The sequence below is a fragment of the Gavialis gangeticus genome, unplaced genomic scaffold (genome assembly GCF_001723915.1).
Source record: "Gavialis gangeticus isolate Ggan-Ray unplaced genomic scaffold, GavGan_comp1, whole genome shotgun sequence".
Lineage (NCBI taxonomy): Eukaryota > Metazoa > Chordata > Crocodylia > Gavialidae > Gavialis > Gavialis gangeticus.
The window spans coordinates 43,455,182-43,465,353 of NW_017728996.1; the positions used below are offsets into that span (position 1 = coordinate 43,455,182).

Here is a 10,172-nt window from a genome sequence, read left to right on the forward strand (position 1 = left end):
GAGGGTGGGCTTAGGTGCCGCGGCGCTTCCTAGTCCCTCGCCGGGGAAGGGGTAGCGCCTGGGCGAGCGGTCCCGGCCTCGCTGCTGGCTGCGGGTCGCCTGGGGGAAGCCTCCCGGCTCTTTCTCAGCAGCTTCGTAGTCCCAGGAGGACCTGTCGCTTGGTCGGCCGCGGCTTTTGCCCTCCCCTTGGGGCTTCCCCCGAGCGGGCAGTGAGTCGGGAGAGCCCGCCTCACAGCCCGCAAGGAAACAAGTGGCCTCTAAGCGAATCGGTGCCCCCAGAGCAGCTGCTCTCTGGCGTTGCAGCCCTGGCTCTTTCCAGCCCCGTTATCTTCAGCTATTCGCCACAGTCAACAGTTGGAGGCTTCTCAGGCTCCGATTCTTTGAGCCATCTTGTTTCCTTCGGAAGGGAGATGGTGGCCTGCTGGGCTGCCTCACATGGACGTTTGTTGTCTTGACCCAAGAACAAAACCTGAGTGTGCCGTGTCTGGCTCTTCTGGCCAGGCCTGGGGAAGAATGACTTCTGTTTGAAAGCTGGTCTGACTGTATCCTAGCTATGTGGTCGGTCCCATAAAACATACCACCTTAAGAAATCCATGCAGCTGGTCTGGGTGATGCTTTTTTCTCTGGGTGTTTTTTTTGGGTTTTTTTGCTTGTCCCAGAGCTGCTGTCATGACTGCTTCATGGCTGCTCGCTAAGCTGCTTGTCTGTGATTTGTAAATGTAAATTATCAGGAAGTGGAAGGACTGAAACAGTTTGAGCTGGACACGATTCATGTCACTACCTAGTAAGGGGATCTGAACAACTTGAGCAGTTGAGAGTCGCATTTGATAGGTCTTTTAATCTCAGTTCTGCTCACTGAAAATAATGCCTATAAAATTTAAATGTGTATATGCGCTTAGTTCAGATTTCTCGATTCTGGGGTAGCCATCTTGTGGGGGGGGGGGTTCTTTTTGTTTCTTAAAGATTGCCTTGAGTATAACTTCCTTGTTCCAACTCTCTTGTTTAAAGAAGTATCTTTCTTTGCAGGGGAGTCTTTGTTGCATATGGGTACTTTGCAACTGTGAAAAGCAGTGTCTATAAAACTAGACATCTAAGTAACATAGCTGACTATTGTGGCCTGTGTCTTCATATTGCACACTGACCTATAGTTTTAAATGGAGCAAAGCAAAGTTTAGCAAAGCACTTGCTTCATTAGAGACTTTAACTGAGATGCTGGAAGGCATAAGTACCAATCCTGCAAATGCTTTTGAATAAGATTAAGTATGAATCTGCATGCCGGTAGGCTTATTTTCCAGGCAAAACCAATATATAGATAAATATTTTTTTTCAATTGAAGCCTGAAGTGTTTGTGCAAGTTGTTACCAGGGCAAGTTGGCAGGGCAAAATCCACCCTGGCATCTAAGAGTGACATGTGCAGTCTGAGTTGGGTTCTTATCCATTCTAGGACCAAGTATAAAGAAGAGAGACTAGAAAATGCAGGTTTGTGCATCTATGCTTCATAGTTAAAGAGGATGTGAAGTGTCTGTTAGTAGTGAGTCATCTTTTGTTACCTTGAAGACTTGATAGGTTGCCTATGATATTATGACAACTGAGAGAGGAAGTACATTTTGACTGAAATGGGAAGTGACTCTTTAGACTTGTTTTCTTTTAGTTACTTCAGCTCCCATGGTAACATTTGGGAAAAAGATATCCCTGTTAAAGACTAAGCGGTTATCCTTAAATTAAGGGAAGAGAACAAATAATCTATATCAGATTTCTAAAAGTTCTCCAGTGCTGACAAGTGCCTAAATAGAATCTTTAATTTTTTTCAGTATTTCCCAAATGTTAGTTCTAGAAGTTTTAGAACAGCCTATGACAAGTTTTATGTATTCTTAAGAATCACTGTCAGTTTGGTACTGAAATGGATGGTGCCCTTTCATAAACTTTTTTGTTTGTATAGCATTGGCTTGTAAACTTGACCTGCTTTACAGAGATGAACTACACAACTAATGTACATTGGCCAAAGAGTTCCCAAGTGCTTTTTTTTGTTTGACATAATGCCACTAAAATGAAGTGAGCTCTGAAGTGGAATGCGACACAGTGTCACAATACTATATTAAAATGGGAGCAATTTAGTTCCAGTATAGTTATGGTAAGTGAAGTGTCCCTGGTTCCTAGGGCCAATATCCTAATTTGAATGCACTGGGTTTGCTTGGATCCAAAGTTATCAGAATGTTGGCCTAGCATGTCCTTTGAAAGATGGTTGGCCCAACACTGTGATAGGCAATGCATCCACAATAACGTGGGGAGGCTCTGGCTTACCTTAATCTCTGTCACAGCCCTAATAGAAGTGATGTGGCTTTAACTTTGGACATCATGGAGCATACTTTTGATGTGATGTTTTCTCTTTACTGTTTGAATTAACCCAAAGTTTAATTTTATTTAGGCTGTTTTAGGGCATGGTGTGGTGAAGCTTGTGGGGCTTTTCCATATGGTGACATTCGATCACGTTAGCTTTTTCTTTTTCTTTGCTCCAGTTTCTAGGTATGCTCCGCTCTCCTTTTTGCCGTGATGACAGTTTAGGCTAGCCTTGGACTACTTCGGGATCTCTTGCCTTAATCTTTCCCAATTGCATCATCCATTGTTGCTTACTAACTTCAGTCTCCACTTAATGGAAACATTTTTTTTTTTCTCTTGTACTTTGGGAGTGGTAGCTTAAAGTCCCTTTGTCCTGCTTTTCTCACTCCAGGGTTGCAAACATTGCAGCCCTATATCCAGAGATCATGCTTCCCCCCCCCCCCCCCCAACATCACCCCCTCAAAATAAGGGGGGTCTTTAGGCGAGAAACCTTTCAGCCTACCCAAGGCTAAATTAGAGCTGCTGCTGCAGCAGCAGCTGAAGGGCAAGAAAGAAGGTGGGAATGTGGTCATGTCTACTTCATGAATGCTAGCTGTGAAAATGAACTGCCACTGAATTTACAAGATTGTGTTTCATTAGTTTTCATGGTTCTTTCAGGGTTTAGTTACTGTGCACAGACATCCATGTTGTATGGATACACTTGTCATCTTGATGCAAAACATGTTTATGCTGAACCCAGGTGTATTGTTTAGAAGCTTGCAGCTGTGACTGTTAATGTCATGCTACCTTGTTGGTGGATAAAATTGCTTCACTTCACTCTTCCTTGAATTGCTTTATAAATGCCAGCACTTAAAAGATGTGCTTATATCACAAAGTGCTCCTACCCCAGTGGAAGGGGGACCACTGACCCATGGACTGTGTTAAGATGGTACTCTTCCAGAGTAAGAACACTCACTTTTTACATGGCTTTAAATGAGAAATAAAACCTAGCTCTGTTAGTTAATTGACTCAATTTGCCCAGCCCTGCATATGAAAAACAAAGCTTATTTAAAGAATGTGGTGTACTCTGCTAGTTCAACTTATTACTAATTCTGGAGTTGGGGTCTTAAAGTAGCAGCTAGTTATTTAGTTGCTTAATTTCTGGTGCCCAGAACTGAAAAATATTGGTTTACTGGTCTGCTTTTAGTTTGTTGTTGAAGCAGTGTTGGTTACTAAAATTGGATCAGTTTTATAATGCCAGATGATAAGGCTTAATCTTTATATCTTTCTGGTCCCTCTCTGTGTATAAGTATTTCTATGAGAGTAAGATCATATTTTTTGGCTGATTGTAATTCATACTTGAGCATGAAGAATTGCTGACTGCAAAACTGTGTCACATTTAAATCTTTATCCAAGATGATATTGATGTTTGGCAGGAAGTCATCCAAACTATGCTGTGCTGTATCTAATAACTGAAATGAGTTGCTTAAGTTACTTCAGTAACTTCCCCTTACCCTCCTGGGCTTCATTTTGCCAAATGGGAAAATCCAGAAAAAGTCAAGCAAATCTAATTTGACCTTTACTTGCTTTGGCTTTAAAATACTCTGACAAGCACAATTATTGACAATTATTGACTTCCCTTCTCCAGCGAAACTGCTAGCTTGGAAACAGATTCTGTGACATGCTATGAGTATACTCTTGTTAAACTGTTCACACCTGAATATTTTGGTACAAACTAGTGAAAGGGTGGTAAGAGTCACTGAACTGTTTATAAGTGATAAATATACCCCAAACCAGGGAGATCCTCCACTTAAAATGATTATGGTAATGATGATGATGGAGAGTAGGAGCCTTGAGGAAGAGGAAAACTTCAGATCAGTTATTCCAGATGGAGGAATGGAGTAGCAGACAGTGATAGATGAGCAGATGCAAAGAGGATGTAGGGGTGAGCTGTCTACTAGGTCCTGCCATCCCCAAGGCAACTAAAAATGAATGAGAGCCAGCATCATGCCTGGGTGCGTAACTAGGTAGACAATGTGCAGGAATCAAGCCGGGGCTTCACTGCCAAGAGGACTGAGGCATTCTGAAGGTCTGGGGAGAGACAAATATGCAGCTGGAGGTGGGTTTGGGATGCTGCTGAGTCAGCAGGAAAGGGGAAGGATGAGTCTCCTTACCATTTTGATCAAGAAAAGGACTTTTTTGGTAATGTCTTTTAAAGCAGCGTTTCTCAATCTATGGGTTGTGACCCAAAAGTGGGTGGCAAGAATGTATGAAAGGGTTGCAGACAAACTTAAAATGGGTTAACAAACTTTTAAAAAGTTTCTCCTTTAAGGGAGAATCAATGTGGGAAATCATGGCTTTTTCCTTGCAGGAGTCTCCAAAGGGCTGCTTCAGGGAGGCCCCTACCCCACACACTAGGGGTGTGGCACTAGGGGGTGGGGGACAGCAGGTCAGGAGTGAGGGTCACTGAGTCAGGACTGGTCATGAATGGGTCTTGGTACAAAAAAGTTGAGAACCACTATTTTAAAGAATGTTGAGGTGTCTTAAATTATATTGCCTTGGATTTTTAATGTTTAATTCAAATTGACACTAGCAACTAGTTGATGTAAGAAACATCTTGGGCTTTGACTGTTATTAGTGAGTCTACTTGCCCTCCTTCCTAATACATTACAGAAAGGGACAAATAAGAGTGAAATTGTTTGGCATGTACTAAAAATGTTGTTGCAGCTTTCTTTGCCTGTTATCCTGTATTTTGATTCATGTCTCTGATTCACGGCCAGTTTTGACTGAGAGATGGAACTGTTTTGCTTTTGTATTTGATTATTTGACTACCAGGAGGGCAAATTAGAGCTGCATTCATAGCCCGCTCTGAATAAGCTGTTGTAAGAATGTGCATATAGGATCAAATGTCCAACTTGTAGCTGAGTAGTGTATGCTGAGAGAGAGACTGCAAAGCATTAAAAAATCTGTCCCATTTCTTGTGTGTGGTGGTTTGTTTCTTTTTAAACAACAATGGAAAATAAATGCTGTAGCTTGATAAGTAAAAGCTGCTTTTCTTTTTTTCCCCTTAATACTTGGGCTGACTTTCTTTTAAAAATACCTTTTAGTTTGCTACTATTCACATGATGAAGAGCATATATCACTTGAACCACAGCACGTTGCTTTGTTAGGCTTTGAGATTGCAGTACAAACTGATATTTATCTGTGCCTGTGTCTGAGTCTCCTCCAAGGATAACATATTGCTTTTTAACACTAATCAAACACTTAAATGTTCTGTTAGGTTAAAGACGCAGTCTCTGTAATTGACCCACTTCCGTTTTCACTGTGGCATAAGTTGGCAAAAACACCACTGACTTCAGTGGGGTTATAAATGTAAAGTCATTTTCAGTCTTGATGTAACACTTGGCTTCCCAACTTTGAATGCTGTTAACAAAGAAACAAATACATAGGAGACTAACTGTTTAGTCTGCTTTAAGTTCTTGCTCTTTCCAATCAGGAAGTAGCAGGTGACTTTATTTATTTACTTATTTATTCCCCCCCAGACACACACACACATGCCTGCTTTCTTTTTAAAGCTTAGTCAACACCAGTGTCTAATTAGGCAAGCTCAATCCTGTGATTTATACAAAGCTTTAAAAAAACAAACAAACCTGTTTAAATTCTCCACAGAAAACATTTTTTGAGTTGTTGTAAAGTTACAAACTGAGTTTGAATAGTGTGTGTGAATGTAGATACTAGCTTTGTGCCTGCTACTTTGATTCCTAAGCTGAAGACCAGTATAAAATAACTGGTAGTAATTTTTACTGCTGTCAAAAGATCCCTTTGCTGTGGGCAGTGCTTAAATTAAGCGGAATCCCATTGTTGTAACCTTGGCAAGATCTAAGGAACAGGATTGGAAGACTTTAATCATTCATTGGAATGATGTAGTAAAATCTATGTTGTTCAGCATTTAACTAACCAGAATACTTAATTAACCAGAATTTCAGTGCTATGCTGCACTGCTTTTCTGCCTGCTGTACTGCTCTGAGGGTGTTGGAGCGGAACAATATGTGTACTTAGCTTTCCTGCCTGCCACACTGCTCTGGGGGTAGCTGCACAGGGTATCTGAGTCTGTGCACCTCTCCCCCCTGCTGCAGCATCCTGTGGCTGGGCTGCCCTGGTGTTTGGGGTGGTTGACTATTATGGCATTCTTATCTGTATACTAGTTTATTCTTCATACAGTATGTTATACTGTGATGTATTGTACACTAATCCTTTGAAAGTTTTCACTACAAGTATGGCACTGTCTCAGATAACCATAATTTTTAGATAACCAGCACCCCCCATTCCTCACTTATGCCAGATGACAGAGATTTTATTGACTATAAAAACATATGGAGAAGAAATTTAAGTCTTAAGACATTGCACAAGTCCTGTTGTAAGAACCAGGTGTTCAGAAGTGCCTTCTTTTTTGCTGCCAGAAGGGGGTTATGCCATTGCTTTAGTTACTTGTTGTTTGTGTATGGGAGGATATGAATGAACAACAGGGTAAACTAAAATGTCAGTATAGTGTTTGTCCCATATATAAAGAAAGGTGTAATATTTAACAATAAATGCTAGGTAAAGGAATTCTTGTGACTTGAAGGGGGTGCAGTATTAAATACACAAAACCCCAACCAAATAAAATGCATAATGGAAGGAGAGAATGAAGCCAGGAAGAGAGAAAATGACTAATATTGGATGGACCTACAATAATAAGCAAGGTGTCTTGAGAGTCTGTTAAAGTGGACTGGTAACATAGATGGTTAAAAGAATAAGCTTATTTGAAAAGTTCCAACAGGCAGGGTAAACAGGTATCTTTCATCTTGGTTCACAGGCCTAGTTACTGGATATCGGGAGGCGGGTTTCAAGTCCTACTGAAGCTGCTGCTTGTGTAGATAACAAACCACTTTGGTTTCATATATTAAAACCTAAAAGGACAGTGTTTGTTTTAAGTATCTTCTATTAGATTGGGCTCTGACATGTAGGAGCCTTATTCGCTGGCAGCAAACTTATAACACCCTTGAATTAGAGGTTTTTTCCTTTCGCTTAAGCTATTCCTTGTCACCTATAGTGTTCCAAGATCCCTTTAATCTCACTGATGAGCATCTTTCCAGTTAGCAGTTTGTCTTTGTTTCCTCACTCTTTTTCTGAGCCTTATTTAAAAGCTCTCCTGAAGTTCTTGTTTGGTGTTTGCTAATTATGGTTATGCTGTAAGCTTCTAAATCCTTCTTCTAATGAAACTACCAATATAACATTTTTCCCCTCACGTGACTGTAGTAAGCAGCTTGACAAATGGCATCTTAACAAATGTACGGTTCTCCTTATTTTAGACCTTACAAAGGGTGATGATGAGTTTTCATGGGCATAACGTGATTTGTTCTGCAAGCCTTAATACATTCAACACTCTAAAGGCAACTGCCAACAATCATCTAACTTGAGTAACAAAAAGTAAGGGTACTTTTTTAAGTATTCTTGTTATAAACCAATTCTGTTGGCTAATGTACACTTTATATGAAATAACTAGTCACAGTGAAAATGAATGGTCTTGGGGAAATTGCTCAATTACTGCTGTTGGGCAACCTTTAGTTTTCTTCATCTCAGTTGACTACTGTTGAGGTCTTCTGAACCTAATTGTGATAAAAGACCTAAGTGATCTTTATAGTCAAATAATGAACTTCCTGGAGTGTATAACATAATTGACTCTACTGCACACTGTACACTCATTTTTAATCTGTATAAAGTAATGTGCTGAATCCGAACAGTCTTGGTTTTCTAGATAGGGTAGCTTGGCTCTACTAGGCTGTTTTATGTGCTGTATGAAGTCTGATAAGAACAGATCCTGTCTGCACCTGTCATCTGCTTAGTTGTTGTTCCCTTCTAGCAAGGACAGTGTTCACATGTCATCCTGCTCCAAAAATCTGCTGTTATGGCTTCACATCTCGTACTGTGACCAGGAGCGGAGGTGCTTCAAGCTGTAGACATAGTTTTTTGAAAGCCAAATTGAGAGCATAATTAAAAAAAACAAACGCAAAAGTCCTACCTGGTGTGTGTTTTGTCTGTGAAATAGAGAATGGAGGAAGCAAGTTAGTTACTGAGGTGAGTTTGTGAGGAGGGCTATCTCCAAAAGGGGCTTCTGCTAACTTAAACTTCTGTTTTAGCCGTTGTTTTGGATGCCATGGATAGTTCCTAATGTAGTGGGAGTCCTCCTAAAATATTATCCTTTTTTAGACTTTTAACTGAAGTTTTAATTTTGTGCAGTCTCTTGAAGACTGCAGATGTAACTTCAGAAGCAAGGCAGTTGTTCACGGATTGGATGCACTAAGTTTGTGCGTCTTACAAAGGCCATTTCAAGTCCATACATATTGAATGTGAATTTGAGAATAGTGTTTCTGTCTTAATTTCTCTTGCACATTTTTTTTTCCAACTCTACTACAGTTCTGTGCTATTGCTTTTTTTTTTTTTTTTTTTTTTTTTTTTGGAGGATCTTGTGTTCTAGAGCTTGGGCAGCTCTGTCCATCTAATTCTTCTCTCATACTTCAAAGTAATTCAGCATAATTTGAGCAGTAGTCTCATTGCTTTGGAAGTCCCATAGGCCTTCACTCTGCTCCCTTAATCTTGGAGCTTCCTGTCTAGCTTCCTCGCTTATCTTAACAGCAACAACTTGTAAATCCATCTTTCCATTTTTGACTTGCGTCTTAAGACTTTCTTTTCATTTGGCACCTTCTGAACATGCTTGAATTGCTTGAGGAATGAGGTGAGACACTTGGATATACTTTTATGCAGGCTGACTGTTGCTCTTGACTTGTGTCAATGGCTTATAGCATGGATGGGGAATATCCAGCCTGTGGGCTGGATCTGGTTGGCCGGGGACTCCATTTCCCAGCTGCCCTGCCCGCATGGCTTGTGCCAGTCTCCATGGAAACCCTAGCCTCAGCTGCAGCGGCAGTGCATGCAGCAGAGCAGCGCAGGAGGCTGCTTGGGAGCTGCTGGGAATGTGGGATGGGGGGGCAGCTTGCTCTGGAGCCAGGGCAGACCCACTATCTGTAGCCTGCGCACTCTGGGCACGGGCACACATGCAGGGGATCGTGGCTCTGTCCTGGCTTCTTGCAGCTGTGACGGCCTATCTGGAGCCTGGGCAGAGCCACAATCCCCTGCGTGTGTGCCTCTGCCCAGAGTGTGCAGGCTATAGATCAGGGCTCTAAAGCAAGCTGTCCCCATCCCACATTTGCAGCAGCTCTGGAGGACCCCCCTGTGCTGTGTGCTGCTGTTGTGTCTGGGGTTTCCATGGAGATCGGCAAGCCATGTGTGCAGGGGCAGAAGGGAAATGGAGTCCCTAGCCGAACAGTGGCCCGGAGGTTCCCCATCCCTGGCTTATAGCTTTATAGGCTATAATACAAGAGCTATGTGCAGTGATGAACATGTTTGCATAAAAAATCTGATTTAACAATATTCATGTCTATTCCACCATGTGCAGAGCTCACTCACTGTTGGCAGCTCGGTATAAATGCTATTTAGATACAAACGGTAACTCTTTCCTCAAATTCTTTACTCCTTCATTTACTGAATAATCATTTCAGCATATGATGTCAGATCATATGGGGCCCTATGTTTCTGGGAATGAATTTAAAATGTGCACAAGCAAGTACAGAGAAAATGCTCATCCTTGAAGGTTCAGGGTTGATGCCATAAAAGAAAAAAAAATCTTGAATCAAGTTATGTGATCCCATGGGAACTTTGAGAATCAGAAATGAAAATGACTGGACAAAACACTAGGAATCAGAACTTATGGTAGAGGCAATATCTTTTATTAGATTAGCTTTTTGCAACCCCCCCCC

At 41.5% G+C, this 10,172-nt stretch overlaps 1 protein-coding gene across 1 annotated transcript in view; it reads left to right on the forward strand.

Moving 5' to 3' along the window:
- Positions 1 to 10,172, forward strand: part of RAB8B (RAB8B, member RAS oncogene family) — a 42,028-nt gene that overhangs the window by 533 nt on the left and 31,323 nt on the right. The gene's annotated exons all lie outside the window — the stretch shown is intronic.